The sequence below is a fragment of the Solanum verrucosum genome, unplaced genomic scaffold (genome assembly GCF_900185275.1).
Source record: "Solanum verrucosum unplaced genomic scaffold, falcon-dt-bn FXZP01000063.1, whole genome shotgun sequence".
Taxonomy (NCBI): Eukaryota; Viridiplantae; Streptophyta; class Magnoliopsida; order Solanales; family Solanaceae; genus Solanum; species Solanum verrucosum.
In genome coordinates, this window is record NW_026020137.1 from 155187 (window position 1) to 177926 (window position 22740).

The 22740-nt window shown below is 37.2% G+C and overlaps 1 pseudogene; it reads left to right on the plus strand.

Moving 5' to 3' along the window:
• The first annotated feature begins 818 nt into the window (after window positions 1-818).
• Window positions 819-20682, plus strand: LOC125827499 (uncharacterized; annotated as a pseudogene).
• Window positions 20683-22740: the final 2058 nt, after the last annotated feature.

The window sequence follows — 22740 nt, forward strand, 5'->3', positions numbered from 1 at the left end:
ATTTCAACATTCTTCTTATAAATACTAAATATAAAAAAAAATTTAAAAAATATATACCATAATACCAAAATTGCGATATTAAAAATTTCGTTTGACATGGTATTCGGTACCATATGAAAAATTTATGTCTTGATGCATAGTCCTCGAGTTTAGTTTGACAACTTCAGTGAGGTAGTTCAGGAGTTTTGGCTTAAAATGAAAAAAATGTGATCACTTTAGGGCCTATTTGGATGGGCTTAAAAAAGTACAATTGTTGTTGTATTATGAGAGACTACACCGTTTTTCTATGCACCTCCTATTTCCTCAAGTCAGGGGGAGGAAGATGAGTGGTTAGTTTATCAAGTCACCCGTGTTTTAATAGAAGACCAATCGAGTTTTGTGTTGGTCTAATATTATGAGTGTAGCTAAAGTTCTTGTCTAATATTTCAGTATGAAGATCTTCAAAAACTATCATAGTATAAGTTAAACAAGTGATCAAAATGGCTCCCTAACCCTTCTGATCTCACTATCTCCTGATAAGACTCTTGGGGATATCTCCTTAATACATTTGACCCTGTTTAAACCTTTACCTCTCATTTCCTCCATTATACATTTATTTTTATCCTTTTTGTGTCATTGACTTCTGGTACAAGCCATATAAATCTCTACCACTAACTTTGTTGATTACCTTCTTGGATTTATCTATGCAATCTTGAAATAAATCTGCGAATTTATTTATGCCTAAGGATTTCAAATATATTTTCTATATCAATTATGAGTTATTGTATTGTGCCTACACTAATTTCTTTGTACTTTGTGTATCAAAAAAATTTCTCTTTATGAATTGTTGTATTGCAGTGCCTCCTTTGAAGCACATCCGGAAGAAAAAGTTAATTCATCACAATGTAGTTAAGTATGCAAAATGCTTATGCGACAAAATAGAAACTCTGAATCACAAAGAAGTTGACTCCATTATTTGATGTCCTCTGCTTGATGCATCATGTTATGACACCTATGAGCTTGTTGAAATTATTTTCAGAAGATTTCTTTCTTTAGCTTATTGTTATGATCAAGATTCGAAGAATATATTTCACATTGCAATTGAGCATCTCTGCGAAAATGTGTTTAATCTGATCCGTCAGATGAGCCAACTGAGGCACCAGTTGATGGTTTCTGTACACTCCTCTAGCAATACTATGTTGCATTTGGCTTGAAATTTGGCACGAAATAAGCTAAACCTTATCTCTGGACCAACTCTTCAGATGCAACGAGAACTACAGTGGTTTAAGGTGATTTAACTTTGGTACCATACACCCTAATCAAATTTATCTCATTACATGATTAAGAATTAGTACTCCCTCCATCCTAAATTAGTTGTCATGTTTTCGTTTTCAAAAATCAAATTTCCTCATTTTCAAAGATAAATTGGATTACATCAAGTTAATATTTGACATCTAAAGTTTACATATTCAAAAACTATACGACAAGTACTACAAGTTGCAACTTTTCTCATGTTAATTTGATGAAAAAATATATTTTAAAATGCTAGTTGAAGTTCATATAGTTTGACTCTTGAAAAGTGACACATTGATGAGTCCACAGTTTGGACTCATTTAGGGCTATATTTTAATAGAATTAGTGTCCTCAAATGCATATTTTGTCTCAATAACTGATGTAAACCCTTAAGTTTCAGGTATTTGGATTGAGAGACAAAGTTTGGATGCTATCAAGAAAAAAGGAACAAAGCTGCTGAAAGAACGGAGAAAAGACTTCATGAGGATCGCCTAAACTATTAGGCGAGTCACCGAAAGGTCCTAAATCCCACCGAATGTTCCAGTGTGCTGAGCCCTGAAAGAGAAGGTCAAATTTGCGATGAAAAGGAGCAGTCGGTGCGTGGCCAAGAAGTTTCGTGAAGCAGCACTCTATCTCCCAATGCCTCAAAACACGAGAATGCTGAAGGCAAAAGAAGAAAGGCGATGAACCCGACCAAAGGGCGGATCGTCGAGTGTGTCGGTGATCCCGACTAACTGCGCCGAATGCTCTTTCGCAGCACAAATATTTGAACACTATAAATACTTGTTTCAATTGTTAGCTTAGTATCAAACTTTAGAGAGAAATTTTATTTTGGGAGACTTAGAATATTTTCAGTTTTAGTTCTTGGAGTTTTTGGAGACAGTGAGCTTGAAGGCTTGAAGACTTCCAATTCCAAGAAATTGAAAGTGGGTGTTGGAAATTCTTCATCATAGACTTGTTTAAAGTGAATATAAATCATACCTAGTTGATGTCATCTCGATTCGGTATCATTTTCTTCCATTTTTCTATGTCTAGCTAAAACCCCAATTCTTGGGGTGTGATTTTGTGAATATGGGTTAAATTTACTGTTGGGTGTTGCTTATTGCTGGTATATTCACTGTTTAAATGTGATTTCGTTTAGTAGTTGTGTTTGAACTTAATGAGATTGTAGTTGCAAATATGATTTCATCTAGTGTTTTTGGCTTGCTCGGGAGATAGGTTATAAAACTAAGACTACTAAATCGATAGCAGGTGGTTATTGGGTCATCATGGGTTCATCTTGAGAGAGTGAATCCTAGGCCTTCTCCACACTTTCAGCTTGAGAGAGTGAATGGGCTAAGGTGGAGGTTGTGCTTAAATGCGGCAACTCAGTGTTCGAGAGACACCGAGTTGATTCGGGGTAAGTTGCTCGAGAAAGAATTTACCCCCAGTAAAGTCTAGCCTAGTTACAAATATTCAGCAATATACTATCAATAGCATCTACCCGATAGTGTCTTTTATCCCATATTCCTATCACATCCCAAGAATCCCGTCTCCCATCTCGTTTCCTTATATTTTTGTCATTTTTTTAATTAGCAAATACAAATCCCCATTGATAATTGATGCTTGCATCACCCCTTAGATTTAGTATGTTTTTATTTGTTAATATTTACAACTAGGATTGATTAGAACTTGATTTTACTTTTCTATTAATTCTCGAAACCACTCCTTGTGGGAAAGATCCCAACCTTTGGTTGGGTTATATCACTACACGCGATCGTTGGCACTTGAACCGAAGTAGTGTCCTGATACGTGAGTCAAAATGGCGCCGCCGCCAGGGAGTGGTGTTAGTTAAGAATTTTTAGTTTAGTAAAATTTTTGTTCTTCTTAGTCGTATTTTACTTAATTTTTAGTTTTGTATTTTGCTTGTTTGAGCTTTGAAACAGAGGAGGTGAGTATGTCAAGCAGTACTCGTGAGCAAATGGAGTTTCCTCCATTAGAAGTAATGATGTTCAGGGATCGCATTCTAGCCTTCAAACAATTGGAAGGTGAACGGATTCATGAGGCATGGGAAAGGTTTAAATCACTTCTGATTCAATGCCCCACTCATGAAATTCCTGATATAGTCCTCCTTGACTGCTTCTACAGAAGTCTTGGTCCCGGAAACAAAGCATTGACTGACCAACTCATTCCGGGTGGTATTACACAACATCCCTATGCGATAGCAGCTCACTTGCTTGATCACATGGCTGAAGCAAACCAAGAAGTAGAGAAGGACTTCATGTTGGCCGCGCTGATGACTCAGATGGATGAGTTGGCCAAAAAGATAGTGGAGATTGAAGTCCAATGCAAAAGGAAGGAAAGATACGTCCCCCCTCATGAGCGAAGAAAGCCCAAGGACAATGAGGGTAACCGTGTCGAAGGAATGCTCTCAATCATTCTCAACAAGGTAAGTGAGCATGATAGGGTGCTGGAAGAGATGAAGGAGAGCATCGAACTGATGAAACATATGATTGGTTCTCATTCCAGATCCATTCAGTTGCTCAAGAACCTTACGGGTCATGTGATGCCTCATCTCCATCCGCCACAAAGCAGGGGGTTGCCAAGTGATGTTTTGGCTAACCCCAAAAGTGAAGTTTAGGTGTTAACCCGCGTCGTGCCACAACGTTTACTAAGGCGTTGTTTGGGAGGCAATCCAAATCCTTTATTGCTTTATTTTTGTTTTAGAAATAATGGTGTGTGAATGTACATGTTAAAGTGTGGAGAGTGTGTGGAAATTGCGTTGGGCGAGCTAAAAGTTCCAATCAGGGAATCACCGAACAGGTCGATGATCCCAATGTTATCCGCCGTTTGGACCCCCAAGTAACTGAAGTTCCTGTAAAAGTCGGCGGGGTAAGTGACCACTCGACAGATCACCGGGTGGATCGGCGAGTGCGACTAACGTCGCCGAAGGGCTGCGAATTGGAGGGTTATTAATTGCCAAAGGTTTTAAAGTTTCAAACTCTTCACTTTCCCTCGCTTTTAAACTTCAGAAATTCACAGAAAGTTAGTATTTTCAACATTCTTGTATTCCATAATTATTTTGGTTGTTGATTTGTGCTCAGAGTTGGAAAACTTCGCTGCCTAGCATCTCAAATTTATATTGTTCGGCATAAGAGGTTGGTTTTCTGAATCCCATGTTTATTTTTATCGTATTTTGTACTCATTTGCAAATGATATTATCTTAGTGATGGGTGTTGAGCCTCTCTGATCTTAGTTGTTTTGAATATGCCTATTTTAAACTTGACAATCTTGCCCGTATTGTTTTGATCGCCGAATGCTCGTAAATTTGTGTCTTAAATTGAGTAAAATCTTATGGGGTATGCTTGCATGTTGGTTTGATTGGTAGGGTGAAGTCTGAGTAGTCCGTATTTGTGCTAAATGACGTAAAATGCACAATGATAGAGTGGGTGACACCATTTTTAAGGGCAAAAGTCGTCAAATGGCCAAATTTGGCAAAATGGGGAAAAATCTAAATATCCTGGGGTGATGGGTGCTATGGGTCTAAACTTAATTTAACTAGTGCATGTTTCAATTTTTTTTGAGGGTCACAGGGTTGAAATTGAGAAGTGGGGTTTAAAACAGGCACGTTGGGTAGTTTGGCGAGTTGGGCCGAGCTCGCCGAACCACTCGGCGGTTTGCCTAATATCCCCACATCGCCTTTTTATTGTAGGTTGTATATGTTGTTGGCTACTGTAACTTTCGGTGAGAAGCTTAATGTCGCCAAAGGCACTCGTCGACTCGCCGATCGTCTTTTGTTTCACCCTTTGTCTGCACCCCTGAACCCTTGTTGCACTGGACTTTTAGCGCGCTAGCCCTGGCTCGCCGAAAGCTGTCGACGAATCACCGAAAGTGACCTCCCGTCGCCAACTTGCTGAGAATTTTAAGCCAATCCTTTAGGCAAACCCGACTTAGCTCGCCAAAGAGATTGGGCGACTCACCGACTTAATCGGCGAGTCTGTCTGCAGTTAATTTTCTTTGCTTTGATGTGATTATTTATTAAATTTTCTCCAATATTCTGCAGATATGGTGCGAACAAATCTAGATAGGCCACCCCAGAAGAAAGAACGGGGAGTTACTATAAACGAAGGGGAATCAGGTCCTCCAAAGAAGAAAAGGCAAGAACTTCCACCAGGAGACTAAGGCAAAAGAAAGAAGCACACAACTGAGAGAGTGGCTGTTAACACTCATGCTGATTTTTCTGAGCCTGAAGACGAGCAATCTTTGATCTCCAGAAGGGATGAGATCCAGGCTAGATCTCAACCTATATCCACCAGAGTTCCCTCAACTGCCACTCCTCCTGCAACATAATCAGTGCCAGCTCAGGCACCTCCTGTGACCCCTGTGCTCCCTGTCATTCCTCCTCCCAGGATTCTGAATAGATTGAAAGGAGATGGGTTACGAACTATCCTCGAGGAGAAATAACTTTCAACAGAAGGTTTGGATGGGAAGTATCCAGATGTGAGGAAGACCCTCCACTTCCACAGGTTCGAGCAGTTCACCAGACCCCGAGGCCCCTATATTCCCTCTTAGGTCCGTGAGTTTTACACAACTTATAGTGATCTGGTTCCCAAGAGTAAGAAGAAGGACAGTGAGTTCAGACCGGTAAAGTCGGTCATGGTCCGAGGCAAGGAGGTCAGGTGCAGCAGTGAGTATATTAACGTTGTACTAGATAGAGATTTGCACTCTACACATCTATATGATGGATTGCCTGTTGCTCAATCCTTGGATGATCTGAAGGGGTGGCTGACACCTTTGATTTCTCATACCACCCCGAGGTGGATCGAGGCGGGTGCCCCTATTGAGAAAAGGGATTTGAGTATTGCTGCCCGGTTCTGGTTTGGCTTTATCAACAACACCATTATGCCATCCCAGAACGAGTCTGTCCTCCGCCATTCTAAGGCAGCATGCCTAGGGTCCATCATATCTAATATTTTAGATATGTACCACTCCAGCCTAGACACATGTTAGTTTGTAGAACTATCATATATTTGATATAGTAAAATCTACCACGGTAAGTTATTAGATTTTACTCTTTGGCACATATTGATTTTCCACTAATTTAACCAGCCTAGCTAGTTTAATATGAGGCATGAATCGAACCATTTCTTGCTGATTGTTTTTAATTAATCGACTAACATCGTATATATAAAAGTTAGGAAGTAAAGAAGATTGTACCGCCTTCAAATTGGAAATCCTTAAACGGTGAGAAGAATGCTCCGTATGTGGTATTTTGTCACGACCCAAGTCTACACCATGGACGTGGCCGACACTCGAGAATCATTGTTTTTCATCAAGTGAACCCTCATCCTGGCTCTAACTACAAGAGGAAGACTAACTCAAGCATACAAAAACATTATTAAAATTCATAAAACTCAAATAATTAACTCAGAATATAATAGTATATTCAACTAGCCCAAAATAGGCAACTTAAATGTTTAAAACATTTAACAAAAGAAAATGAAACAGACTTCTCAAACTCTACTATCTATCTATGAAGCCTCTAAATGGAAAATATGGAAGTCGGGATAAGACCCACGACATCCTAACAAAACTGAAAAGTAAATGGAATCCTCCGGAAGCAAGGAAGCTCACCAAAGCTAACTCGAAATACAAGTAGTATCAACGAAGCGCCTGTTGATGACCCTAGCTACCTGTATCTGCATCATCAAACAATACAGGTCAAATGACATCAGTACATTGAATGTACGAGCATGCAAGGGGAAATCTAAAGCATAACATAAGCTTGAACTAAAATAGAAGGAAACATACTTACCTTGACTCAAACTCACTCAACTCAAGGATACTCAAAGGTACTTGATGAGTCCACGATTTGGACTCATTTAGGGCTTTATTTTAATAGATTTAGTGTCCTCAAATGCATATTTTGTGCCAATAATTGATGTAAATCCTTGATTTTCAAGTATTTGGATTGAGGAACAAAGCATAGGCGCTAATGAGAAAAAAGGAACAAGGCAGCTGAAAGAACGAAGAAAAGAAGGCCTGAGGATCGCCTAAACCATTGGGCGAGTCTCCGAATGGCCATGCTCTCACCCAATGTTCTACTGTGCCAAGCCCGAAAGGAAAAAGTCAAGTCGGCGATACAAAGGAGCAGTCGGCGAATTGCCAAACGGTTCCGCGAGGTAGAGCTATATCGCCCAAAGTTACATAATTTGAAGATGCTGAAGGCCAAAGCAGAAAGGCAATAGAATTGACCAAAGTGTGGATCACCGAGTGGATCGGCGATACCGACTTATTGCGCCGAATGGTCCTTCACAACACATTTCTTGCAACCATAAATACGTTTTAAAATTTTTAGTCTAGTATCAGATTTTTAATCCAGTTTAGTATTTATCATTCAATATCAGCGTTTTTGAGTAGAGAGCTTAGAACAGAGTTTTTGAGACAGTATTTCCTTAGCTTTGAAGATTTCCATTTCTAAGAAATTGGAAGTGGGTGTTGAAGATTCTTCATCTTAGACCTTTGTAAAGACAATATTAATCTTACCTAGTTGATGGAAACATAATTTGGAAACTATTTCTATCTTTTTATGATGTCTAGCTAAAACCCCAATTCTTGGGATGTGATTATGTGATTTTGGGTTGATTTAGTTGCTGGGTATTGTTAATTGATAGTGTAAATGTTGTTTAAAAGTGATTTCATTAAGTAATTGTGGCTTAACCTAAAGGGTTGTAGTTGCAAATGCAACTCTACCTTTGTGTTTTTGGCTTGCTCAAGAGAGAGGTTTTAAAACCAAGATTACTAATTTGATGGTCTATGGTTATTGGGTTGTCATGGGTTCAGCTCAAGAGAGTGAATCCTAAACCCTTTTCCACACATTCAGCTAGAGAGAGTGAATGGACTAAAGCGAAGGCTATTCTTAATTGCTGCTTATTGGTGTTCGACATAAACTAATTTGAATCGGGGTAAATTATCTGAGAGAAAATTATCCCCACTAAAGTAGCTTATTTACTGATTTACAGTTATTCACTATTGATTACAATCACCCATTTGTCTACCTTAACCCATAATCTAATCAAATCCCAAAAACCCGTCTGTATACTTGTTATTTTCGTGTTATTTGCTGTTGTAGCTGATAGTTGAAACCAAATCCCCCTGTTATTTGACACTTGTGTCACCCCAAACTTGAATCATACTTTTATTCGTAAATGTTTTTACCTATGATTGACTTGAAAATATTCATGTTTTTCTATTGATTCTCAAATACGTACCACTCCTTGTGGGATTCGACCCCAACTCACTTAGTTGGGTTATGTTACTAACTAACTATTGTTGACACTTAGTATTGGATGAAGTGTCTTTGAAACATTATTAATCAAAATGGTGCCGCTGGCGGGGAGTGGTGCTACTTGAGAATATTTAGCTAAGTTGAATTTTGTTGTTGTTAGTTATAGTCGAACTTACTTAATTTTTAGTTTTTGTTTGTGTGTTGTTGATTGGAGTAGTATAAAGGAGCATGTCTTGTAGCAATGGTGACCAAATGGACCTCCCTCCTTTGAGAATGATGATTCTTAGGGATAACATCCTAAGCTTCAGGCAAATAGAGGGTGAGTCAATCAATGAGTTGTGGTTGAGGTTTAAGTCACTATTGTTACAATGCCCAGCTCATGAAATCTCAGAAAACATGCTATTGGATTGCTTCTATAGAGGTCTTGGTTCGGAAAACAGAGAAGTAGCTGACCAAATGACTCCAAGAGGTCTATCACAACTACCATACGCAATAGCAACCCAACTCCTTGATCACATGGCCAAGACCAACAAGGAGACTGAGAAGAACCAGATACTAACAACTCTGTTAACTCAGCTTGATCTAGTGGCCAGAAAGATCATGGACTTGGAAGCACTGGACAAAATAAAGACTGGTACATTCCCCCTCACGAGCGTATAAAACCCAAAGTGTGCGAGGGTGGACAAATAAAAGAGATGATCTCTCTCATTCTCCACAAAGTCGAAGAGCATGACAAAGTATTGAATGAGATGAAATAGAATATCTCACTGCTGAATGAGATGACGGCTTCCCATTCCATATATGTTCAGCTGCTGGAGGCCCAAATGGGTCATGTGTTGTCTCGTTTCTACCCCACAATTCAAAATTGAGTGGGGAAGTCGTGCCACTATGTTAACTAAGGCGCTTCTTGGGAGGCAACCCAAGATTTTATCATTTTATTTTTGTTTTAGAAATAATGGTGTGTTGATTGTGCAGGTTGAAGTGCTGAAAGTGTTAGAAAGGTAAAAATTGGCGAGCTAAAAGTCTAGTCGGCGTAGCACCGAAGAGGTCGGCGAGCCTGACTTGGACCGCCGTTGGGCTCAAAACAATTTTAAATTGGAGTCTGTAAAACTCGGCGACCCCAGGAGCAACTTGGCAAATCGCCGACCAAGTCGGCGATCACTACTTTGTTCGCCGTTTGGACCCCCACATTAACTGGAGGTCCTGTAAAACTAGGCGAGGTAAGTACCCACTCGGCGCTTCGCCGAGTGGGCCGGCGAGCAAGACTAATGTCGCCGAATGGGCTAGAACTGGATGGTTTTTAAAGGCCAAAGGTTTAAACTTTCAAACTCTTTCACTTTCCCTCACTTTTAATCTTCCCAAACTCACACCCGCACATTAGTTTCTATATTTCTTGCATTTTTTAGAGTGTTTTAGTCGTTGGAATTGTGTTCGGTGTGAATTTTATTTCCGCCTAGCATTTCAATATCTTGTTTAATCGGCATATAAGGTTGGTTTTTAGAACCCCGAGTTTATTTTTATCGAATTTATACTCATTTGTAATGATCTTATCTTAGGGATGTGTGTTGGGCCTCTCTGATCTTAATTGTTGTTGTGTGCGCCTGTTTTAAATTCAATAATCTTGCTTGTAAAGCCTATAATGTTGAATTCCTGTAATTTTGTGCCTTAAAATTAGTTAAATCTTGTGGGGTTGTGCTTACATGTTGTTGAGTCTAGTCGGTTGAAGTCTAGTAACTCGTATTTGTGCCAAATGACGTAATTTGCCCAATGATAGAGCAGCTGACGTCATTCTTAAGGGTAAAAGGCGTCAAATGTCCAAATTTGGCAAAACCGGGAGAAGTCTGAGTATCTCGAGGTAATGGCTGTAATGGGTCTTGGTTTAATTTGATGGGTGCATGCTTTGATTTTGTTTTCTGTGGGTTGCGGGGTTGAATTCGAGAAGTTGGTTGAAAATAGGCAAGTTGGATCGTTTGGTAAGCTGGGTCGAGCTCCCCGAACTACTCGGCAGTTCGCCGAAGTTCCCCATCTCACCATTAATTTCATGATATACTTGAAGTTTGATTCTGTAACTTTTGGTGAGAAACTTGAGGTCGCCGAAGGCACTCAGCGACTCGCCGAAAGTCTTCTTGATTGCCTTTTGTCTGCACCCCTGAATCCTTTTTGCACTGTAACTTTCGGCGGGTTAATCCTTGCACACCGAATGCTGTTAACGATTTTCCGAAAGGCCTTCCCATCGCCGACATGCCAAATTTTTCTGAGAATTTTGAGCCAATCCTTTTCTGCGAGCCCGATCTAGCCAAAGGTTGCAAGTAGAAATATGCCACCCAGAAAGAAGGCAAAGGGGATTAAAATCAATGAGGATGCAGCTGCATCCAGAGGCAAGGCTACCAAGCTTCCCACAACTGGTGGGAAAGGCAAAGGTAAAGGGAAGACACTTGTGTCACCGGAGGTCAGCTTCGATAGTGACGGTATGTACGCCACACACCTCACTACTTCTGAGAGTGAGGGTGAGCACTAGGAGCCTCAGACTGTAGCTTATGATGATGATGAGCTAGTAGCAGCACAGAGGGCAGAGCTGCGGTCCAAAAGGATGAACGATCCATCTAGGATTAGGAATCCTCAGCCCACCACCACTCCTCCTCCAGTTCCAGCACATGCAGTGGTTCTTGCACCACCAGTTCAGGGTCCTCCCCCCAAGTCTATGAATAGATTAAAGACTGAGGACAATTATTGAGAAGAAGTGGTTGTCAACGGATGGGGTGATTGATAGGTACCCCAAGATTTTGAGCTGTCTGAAGTCTCATAATTTCCAGATCTTCACAAAGTCCCATGGCCCGTATATTCCAAATTGGGTCCGGGAGTTCTACACTGCTTATGGGGCCTTGATACCACAAAGGAAGAAAGCAGGCAACATCATTTAAACTTGTTGACTATGTAGTTGTTCAGGGAAAGAAGGTCAAGTGTGATAGTGAGGCTATTAATATTGTCCTGGATTCTCTCGATGACATTGATGACGAGTGTCAGCATCTGATTAGGACAAAGACTCTGGACAATATGAAGAAATGGTTGGCCCCGCTCATATCAGACGGTACTCCCAAGTGGCTAGAGATTGGAGCACCAATTGAAAAGAAGAATCTTAACATTGCTGCAAGGTTCTGGTTTGGCTTCATCAGCAACACTATCATGCCATCCCAGAACGAGCCGTTTTTCGTCTAGCCAAGGCAGTCTGTCTTGGTTGCATCATAGAGGAGACAAGGATAAATCTGGGAATCACTATGGCACAGGATATGGTCATGAGGGCCAAGCAGCGCCAGATCTCACTTCCCTTCTCGGTATTGATCACCGAGCTATGCAGACGAGTGAATGGACAAAAGCGAAGGCTGTTCTTAATTGCTGCTTATTGGTGTTCGAGAGAAACCAATTTGATTCGGGGTAAATTGTTCAAGAGAAAATTTATCCCCACTAAAGTCTAGCTTATTCACTGATATACAACTATTCACTATTGATTGCAATCACCCATCTGTCTACCTTCACCCATAATCCAATCAAATCCCAAGAACCCATCTATATACTTGCTATTTTCGTGTTATTTGCTGTTGTAGCTGATAGATGAAACCAAATCCCCGTATTATTTGACACTTGTGTCACCCCAAACTTGAATCATGCTTTTATTCGTAAATGTTTGTATCTATGATTGACTTGAACATATTCATGCTTTTCTATTAATTCTCAAATACGTATCACTCCCTGTGGATTCGACCCCAACTCACTTAGTAGGGTTATATTACTAACAAACAATCGTTGACGCTTAGTATTGGACGACGTGTCTTTGAATCGTTATTAATTAGTACTTAAACTTACTCAACTCAGAAGTACTCAAGGATAAGATACTCAACTCAGTAATAAGGTACTCAACTCGATGAAATAGGGCTCAACTCAAGAACTAGGTATTCAACTAAGTGAAATAGGGCTCAACTCAACAAAAAGTACTCAACTCAGTGAAACATAGATCAAATCAATTCAATGAAACATAGTTGAACTCAAGATACACAACTCAAAATACTCAACTCAAGATAAAGCAACAATAAAATATACAATATATAAGGAAAGCTTTTAAAACAGTAGATAATAACTCAATTGTATGTAAAAATACAATAATAAATCTTGTTTGAGAGATTCTCTAATCGACAACCATCACTATAAACTAATGATACAGCGTCTCGTCCACTCTCCCAGAACTGTCCTATACCATGTCAGGTATAGAACTCCTCAACTAAGTGGATCTACTAAGCTATGCATAAAAAGCAATAAGAAATCATCTAAAAAGTATGACCCTTTACCTATGTTGGCAGATATGGTTTATAAGGATTTTTAGTTGTCTGAACACATCCCCATATTGGTTCTCAATACTACTTCCAATAATATATACTTATGCTCATATTTTAAAAATATAACTCTTTTTCTGGTTTGAGATAATTGCTCAAACTACCCTCTTAAAAGAGGTAACTACTCTTGAAATAACTTTGAACTCATAACTCATTTAAAAATCGCAGTTTTTCTTTTATCAATGTAAAATTTGATGCCTCTGGGAATACATAGTCCCCTTATACTCTTACTCAACTCATAATTGGGAACTCTTTCTTAAAATATATCAAAATCATACTATAATATGATTATTGATCACTCGGGAAGTTATACTACATAAACATTGATGGTATATCTAGATACCATACTGTTCATACATTGATGGCATAATCGATTGTTATACTAATCATGTTTTTAGAAAAAATCTTTTCTCAAAACTCATCTTTACTTTCTCAAAACTCAGTTTAAGAACTCAAGTGATAGCTTTAAAAAGCTTCTCAAAATTCATAAATCAACTCATAGGGTTCATGTGGAAATATGGACATGAACGACTCAACTCAGGGGTCTTAATAGCAATATAGAAACTCAGTACCCAGAACTCTAGACTCAAGAACTCAAAGACTCAAAAACTCGGAACTCATAACTCAAAACTCAATGATAATACTCCTCTCATAGTACTCAATTTATGGAGTTCATGCGAAATTATGGGCATGAATGACTCGACTCATGGATCTCAATGATAATTTAGACTCCTGAATACCCTCTTCTCATTCTCATACTCACTTACTCGAGTCTTGAAACAAACTATAAGTAATTGTAGAAGACTCCTCAAAAATATTCAAAGGGACTTTCTCAAACTCTACCTTGAATTTGAATTATGAATTCAACAATCATGGTTAGGATATATATAGGATTTCTCAATGATTAGGTGAAGTTTTGATAGTTGATAATAAGAAATGGGTGAGGACACAAACTGGGGAGCATGTTCACGACACGGAGGAGGGTTATTATTTTTCGTCGAAAAATAAAATTTTGGGACAGTGGAGTCTGCGTCCTCTCTACGACGCAGACTTGGGTGCCGATAACTGCCCGACTTTTATTCATCTTCCAAACTCAATTCCACTTCTACCCACTTTAGTTCTAAGGTCAAAATTTATGAATTTTCATTACTCGGAACAATATTAGTGAAACCCACACAAGGAACTATCAATTAACTCATCTTATTTGAAAACCCTCGCCTCAAGAACTCAACCAAACATCATAATTCAAGAATGAAGAACAATGCTTCAATAATTTTATCAGGAACCTCAATATACTCAATCTCAAGGATGAATTTGAAAGTGAAAACTCATGATTGGAGCATGGGAGAATGAGCCAACACTATGAAAACTTACATACCTCAAAAAAATCAATTCTTGGCAGAAATCCTCAAAGCATCACAATAATCTTGATCGTTCTTTCCTTTCTCCTATTTTCCTCTTCTTGAACTTCTTTCTAAACCATAAGCGTATTTTAGAATTTGTGTAAACTGACCCAAATTAGTTTAGATCTTTAAAATATTACTAAAAACATTTTAAGCTGAAAGGGTAAGGAAAAGACTAAAATACCCCTCATTAAATCGGGTCACTTTCCTTAATTGGATGGGATGACATCAAACGGGCATATCTCCCTCACCCGAACTTGAAATTTAGAAAACTCGGTGTCGTTGGAAAGAGGATTCAACGACCTTTCATTTGATATCTTATGGATCACTTAAATAATCATGTACGGAAAGTTATGGTCATTTGAAGTTGACCCAAAACTTAAAGGAACTTAGGAATGACTTGAATGAATTCTGTTTACTTCTTTTTGGAACTCAAGGTGCTAAATATTGTGACCTTAATGCTTAGGAGTATTTAAATTTCTCGGCAAAATCTTACTTACAATGAAGAATGGTTCGAGTCTTAGCTTAAATTTTTTTGGGGTGTTACATTATCTCCCCCTTGGGATCATTAGTCCTCGAATGACGGCTGGATCGGGTATGGAATGGGGTTACTCTTATTATATTCAAGCTTAACCCAAATCCTAAGGATCGGGTTCTATACCTCTCTATAGGGAATCTTATCCCAAGAATATTTCTCTTTACCACAACATTTAATCAACATTGGGCACATATCAAGAACCACCTAATGTTTAACAACACCACATTCAAGCTTAGTACTCTAACAACTCCATGGACTCCTACTAACCAACTCCTTAAGAAGTTCTAGTTCTCTCATCATATCTGTCATACCAACTAAAATTTTCCACATTACTACTCGGAACCAACTAGGGCACTCATTTAAATATTTTCATAGTAAAACCTCATCCTCCTCTTCCTCCTCATTTATAACCTTAGATGGAATTATCACACCATTACTATCACGATAAGATCATTAACCTTCTCCTTCTAACATCACTATACTACAAAAAGTACCTCTGAAAAGATATCTCCCATACTCTTTTGAACTCATTACTATCTTATTATCAACACTTGACTTGATTTTTCATCTTATCATCTCACCCCTTAGGTCTAAAGCTGACACTTGAAAGCTATGGACTTATTCCATCATCTCTAAATTGGTCGACATCCCCCTTTACTCTGACTTTTGGGAAATTTTTTATCTCATAACTACCGAACTCTCCATAAGCAGGTACTTAGACCTCTTTCTAAGATGTTTCTCTTAACCTGTTCTCATTGGCTCCTAAGGCTGCTTCATCTAACTCTTAAGGAAAGTTACACTAGCACCAGCCTATCCTGTATTGGCAGCTCAATTATGCTATCTAGGCACACATGGAATATCATAATTTAATTGGAACCTCGTCTGATTACATACCAACTCGGTACACCTCTTAATTCTCTAGTTACTCTTGTGACTTAGCCACACCTCACTGCCCTTATCTAAATGTTAGGATCTCTCACCCACATTTATTGCAGCAAATATCTCAATTCCTCACTTAATCTATGTCAAGTCTACTAGATCAAATCTTAAGACTAACATCATCACTCTCATGTTGCCATTCTTTTGATCATGACACTTATCTCAAATTCAAGCTTAATGTTTATGACTAAACCCGGATATCAATATGATTGCTCACTTATTATACTAACTTACAACTACTAGGTAAAAATTAAGAAAAACTCTCTCGCTAAGACCTCATGACAAGTAGTGAATCCTTACCTCTTAGTCTCCATACTCACAATTTACTGCCACACTTCCTTTCACAACTTAAGTAATATTTACCAATTATCTATACATCATTGCCTAATTAGCTCTGTAAAATCATCTAAATATTATGGGCTCTCCCTCAAAAATCATAAGCCTAGCTTAGATCTATCACCTCATGAATATTCTTGATCTTCTATTCAACACTTACACTTGGTCGTTACCAACACAATGACACATCATCATAACCTCCTTTCTAGTTAAAGTATACTCTAAGTCATCCTAACTAGTAAGTATTCATCTATTCTTTATCATGAACTCCACACAAACTCATCACTTCTTAGTCTACCCATAAGGGGGAACTGCTCATTAATAACTTACTAGGTGCATGACTATAGTAACATAGCTTCTCAAGACACCATCTCCTTTTCTTAGATTACTAAACCTCTACATACTTTCCTCTAACTCTGGGCACTTCAACTACTACTACTAATGATCTCATAACTCATGCTACCTTTTAGGGTGGAAATATTACCCAAGCTCTAAGCATACTTCCTCATAAGGATCTCAGTTGAAACAAGGCTTAGGGAAGAGAGTACAACTCACTTTTAGCTCATACGCACGATTCATATGAATATGAGTGCATTCTTTTGAACTCAAAAGTTAACTCACTCATAGGCTTCTCTCAAGCACCTTTACAATCTCATAACTTCCTTAAGATTTTTGCTAAGAATAACTCATCCATAAGGATCTTCGGCTTTTCTTTTCAACCACCTTCAGTAGGACAGGTAGTCGAATGGTTATGAGAAACACACGAGTATGAATAAATCTCTATGATATAGCTTTATTGAACGATTAAGAGTATGAAGAAGGGAAACTTTTCTTAAATGTCTATAGTCCCTCATTTATAGAAGTGGGTCTCTCACAACCATAAATAAGATCCTACTTGACATAGCTTTATAGACACCCTAGGACACTTAAACTATGTGCTCTGATACCAAGTTTGTCACGACCCGAGTCTACAGCCTAAAGTGGTCGGCACTCGAGAACCATTGTTGGTTCCCAAGCGAACCCTCATCCTGGCTAGCTAGAAGAGGAAGATTAACTCAAGCATACAAAAGCTTCAAAACTGATTTTAAAAATCATAAAACTCAAATAATTAACTCATAATATAATAGTATATTCAACTAACCCGAAATAGGCAACTCAAGTCTTTAAAACATTTAACAAAATAAATGAAACATACCTCTCAAACTCGACTGTCTATGTATGAATCCTCTAATTGATAAAGATGGAAGTCGGTACAAGACCCATGACATCCTAACAAAACTGAAAAGTAAATGGAATCCTCCGAAGCAAGGAGGTTCACCAAAGCTAACTCGAACTACAAGTAGTATCAACGAAGTGCATGTTGATGACCCTAGATACTTGTATCGGAATCATTAAATGATGCAGGAAAAATGGCATCACTACATTGAATGTACAAGCATGCAAGGGGAAATATAAAGAATAACATACGCTGAAATCGAAGGAAACATACTTACCTTGTCTCAAACTCACTCAACTCAAGGAATACTCAAGGATACTCAAAGGTATTCAAACTTACTCAACTCAAAAGTACTCAAGGATAAGATATTCAACTTAGTAATGAGGTACTCAACTCAATGAAATAGGGCTCAACTCAACAACAAGGTACTCAACTCAGTGAAGTAGGGGTCAACTCAACAACAAGGTACTCAACTCAATGAAACATAGATCAACTAAATTCAATGAAATATAGTTCAACTCAAGATAAAGCAATAATAAAAGATGCAATATATAAGGAAAGCTTTTAAAAACAATATATAACAACTCAATTGTATGTAAAAATACAATAATAACTCAATTGTATGTAAAAGTATAATAATAAATCTTGTTTGAGAGATTCTCCAACGGACAACCATCACTATGAGCTATGTGATGATACAACATCTCGTCCACGCTTCCAGAACTGTCATATACCTTGTCGGTGTATAAAACTTCTCAATTAGGTGGATCCACTAAGCTATGCTTAAAAATCAATAAGGAATCATCTAAAAAGTATAACCATTTATCCATGCAGACGGACAAGATTTATGAGGATTTTGAGTTGTTTGAACTCATCCCGATATCGGTGTTCAATACTACTCCCAATAATATATACTTATGCTCATATGTTTAAAAACATAACTCTTCCTCCGGTTTGAGATAATTTCTCAAACTACCCTCTTAAAAGAGGTAACTACTCTTAAAATAACTTTGAACTCATAACTCATTTAGAATTCTCAGTTCCTCTTTTATCAATGTTAAATTTGATTCCTCTAGGAATACATAGTCCCCATATACTTTTACTCAACTAATACTTGAAAAATCTTTCTGAAAAATATATCAAAATCATACTATAATATGATCATTGATGAATCGAGAGTCAAATTGCATAAACATTGATGGTATATCTAGATACCATACTGCTCATACATTGATGGCATAGTCGATTGTCAAACTAATCATATTTTTAGAATTTTTTTTCTCAAAACTCAGTTTAAGAACTCAAGTGTTAGCTTTAAAAATCATCTCATAATTCATAACTCAACTCATAGGGTGAAGTTGAATTATGGACATGAACGACTCAACTCAGGGGTCTTAATAGCAATATAGAAACTCAGTACGGAGAACTCAAGACTCAAGAACTCAAGAACTTGGAACTTATAAATCAATGTTAATACTCCTCTCATTGATAGTCAATTTATGGAGTTCATGCGGAATTATGGGCATGAACGACTCGACTCAAGTATTTCAATGATAATGTAGACTTATGAATACCTTTTTTTCATTCTCATTCTCACTAACTCAAGTCTTGAAACAAACTATAAGTGATTGTAGAAGGCTCCTCGAAAAGACTCAAAGGGGCTTTCTCAAACTCTACATTTACTCTACCTAGAATTTGAATTATAAATTCAAGGATCATGGTTAGGATATATTTATAAGATTTTCAATAATTAGGTGAAGTTCAGATATTTGGTAATAGGAAACGAGTGAACACACAAACTGGGAGCATGTGCGCGACGAGGAGGAGGGTTATTATTTTTTGTCGTGAAATAAAATTTTAGGACAGTGGAGTCCGCGTCCTCTCCGCGACGCAGACCTGGGTACCTAAATCTGACCGACTTTTCTTCCTCTTCCAAACTCGATTCACTCCTACCCACTTCAGTTCTAAGGTCAAAATTTACGAATCTTCATTACTCAGAACAATATTAGTAAAACCCTCACATAGAACTATCAATTAACTCATCTTATTCGAAAACCCTCGCCTCAATAACTCAACCAAACATCATAATTCTAGAATGAAGAACAATACTTCAAGAATTTCATCAAGAACCTCAATATACTCAATCCCAAGGATGAATTTGAAAGTGGAAACTAATGATTGGAGTGTGGGAGAACGAACCCAACATTATGCAAACTTAAATACCTCGAAATAATCAAATTCTTAGCGAAAATCTTCAAAGCTTTGCAAAATCTTGATCGTTCTTCCTTTTCTCCTTTTTCCCTCTTCTTGAACATCTTTCTAAACCCTAAGCATATTTTAGGATTTGTGTACACTGACCCAAATCAGCTTAGACCCTTAAAATATTACTAAAAATGTTTTAAGTTGAAGTGGTAAGGAAAAGACTAAAATACCTCTCATTAAATCGGGTCACTTTCCTTAGATGGACAGGCTGACTTCAAACACTCATATCTCCCTCATCCAAACTCGAAATTCAAAAAACTCGATGGCGTTGGAAAGAGGATTCAACGACATTTCATTTGATAATTTATGGCCACCTAACTCATCCTGTACTGAAAGTTAGGGTCGTTTGAAGTTGACCCAAAACTTAAAGAAACTTACGAATGACTTAAATAAATTCTCTTTAGTTCTTTTGGAACTCAAGGTGCTACATCTTGTGACCTTAACGCTTAAGAAAATTTTAATTTCTCGGCAAAATCTTATTCACAATGAAGAATGGTTTGAGTCTTAGCTCAAAAATTTTTGGGGTGTTACATATTTACTGATGAACATGAGAAGTTGAAGGTAGATGGAGAAAATGGATGAAAGATACATCAAGATCATGCACAATTGCAGTAGTACTGAATGCTACAATCGCCTTTGCAGCAACAATCACAGTACCAGGTGGAAACCACGAACATAGTGGACTCCCCACTTTCTCCAGAAACATCGCTTTCATCATTTTTGCAATCTCAAATACAGCTTCATTGTTCACTTCAAGTACCTCTCTATTAGTGTTCTTGTCAGTTTTGACGTCTCGTTACTTAGAAGGAGATTTCTTGCATACTTTGCCAATGAGGGACTGCTAACTCTGTTTCTTTCCATAATATCCATGATGATTAGCTTCACTGCAATGGTGTATCTCGTGTTTGGGCAGAAGAAAGCATGGGCTCTTCTACCCGTCACGACAATGGCTTGCCTACCGATTACTTCATTTGTGCTTCTGCAATTTCCCCTCCTTGTTGCTCTCATTTCCTCTGACATATGGGGCTGGAGTTTTTGGAAAGAAGAGTAACCTCTTGTTTTAGTGACGAATTTTGTTATTATCTATATTACTGTAAAAGCACGAAGGTCCTTAGAATTAAAATGTTGATTTAACTTTTTGTTCTTTGCTTCAGACTCTATAACAAATGTAATTTTCATTTACTATTTTCCTTAAATTACTAATTAATTATCTTTATAAAATTTAAGATTAAGTAAATCCTAAAATATATGGTAAGAGGAAAATATATGATAAAAGGTACAAGGAGAATTAATATTTAAGGATTCTTAAAATATATGATACAAGAAAAATATATTTTAAAAATTAAAGAATTCTTAAACATATGATAAGAGAAACATATATGGTAAGAGTTCTAAGGTTTCTCTCATCAATATAACCATAAGATGTGTCAATGGTTCTCATTTAATGATGCAAGTGTGTGATTATTTATATTGATTGACAATTGTTGCTCAGTGCTTAATGATTTTGACATGCTAGTTAAGGTCAAGTGTTGATAGAGGAAATATGATAGAGAAGGGTAAACACACTTGTATTTACAAAGTGTTGATTTGGTTACTGTGTACTTGCATGTTCAATGTTTGAGGATTGGGCTATGCTATAAGGATGATATGCATTTATATCTATTAATGATAATTCCTATGACTTGTGACTCTATTGTTTGACTATGTGGAGTCAACCTGTCCACGTGCTGTACAACTGTAATCTTAGTCAGCCTATGATGCCTATTAATACATAATATTTATACTGATACTACTCATGCACTTTCTTTAGAGGGTAGACTGTGATCCAGAAACGTCCTCGCATTTAGCATAACTACATTCCAGATTTGAGGATGAGCTACTTCCATTCAGGTTGCCACAAATCTTCTCCTGATTTGATGTGATACTCTTTATTATTTACTAGATCTCAAATACGTTGCACGTGTATTCCAGGCTTAGTAATAATTTCATATAATAATATTAGAATAAATGTGTAATGGGTTATATGAATTTTGAAAGGGAAAGATTATCTTTGTCAGATTTAAACTTTTGAGTCCCTTCATCTTTGAATTTAATAGAAACGAATAGTTAAATTGTGTATATATAATATCAAAATGTATATAACATGACAGGCTATTAAGATCAACGTATTTCATGCGATGCAACATCACATTAGACAAAGAACTTCAAAGTTTGAATTAAACCTCTAAAATACAAGTTCATCTAAAATATATCATCTTATATATAACCAAAATATTTCTAAAGTAATCCATGCAATTACATATTCAAGAGTAACCCAAATTAAACTTAATAGTATAAAGACACAACAACTTTACTAATCAACATCACCTGGGAGGTAAACTACCACAAAATGCATTCTTGACAAGATATCGAAAGCATTGCTTCACTTTAATGTTTTCTCAAATCTGCACTTGTCTAGATAAACTTAATATTAGTATGTATATATCAGACAAGTTAAAGAATCTAATTTTTAGTATATGAAATAATTAATAGTAAAAGATAAACTATACTAATGGCTCGACATATTCATGAACTTCACACTAATATTTTCTGAATCTATTGATTTAGTTATAAAAAGGTAAGTGTATTATTTGGTAGATATTATAAAAGAATATTATAAAAAAGTAGTGTTTGAATATGGGTTAAAATGCCCCATTAAGAAGGTGACTTTAATGTATATATTCATTAATACGGGAAAACGAACCAACATTATACTCTGTAATAATTATTGAAACCTAAAAAAAAAAAGATACAAATGTTCCAACGAAAGATAAGATAGAAATAACACCAAAAATTTGAATAGGCTTCACTAAGTCATTACATTCTTTATTTACATGTAAGGTCGTATCGGTTGATTCTTAAGTTGCTCATATTTTTAAAGGTTAATTCTTTAGTGTGAGAATAGATTTGGATATGAATTAAGGTGACAAGAACCCCCTAGCACAAAGTTGGTATGAGTTGAAAGTTTCCTTATTGATTAAATTTTGAAATATGATTTTACTTAGGTCAACTTTAAATGATCATATCTCTAATAAAACAATAAATAGGTGACCCATGACCTATCAAATTGAAGGTCTATATTT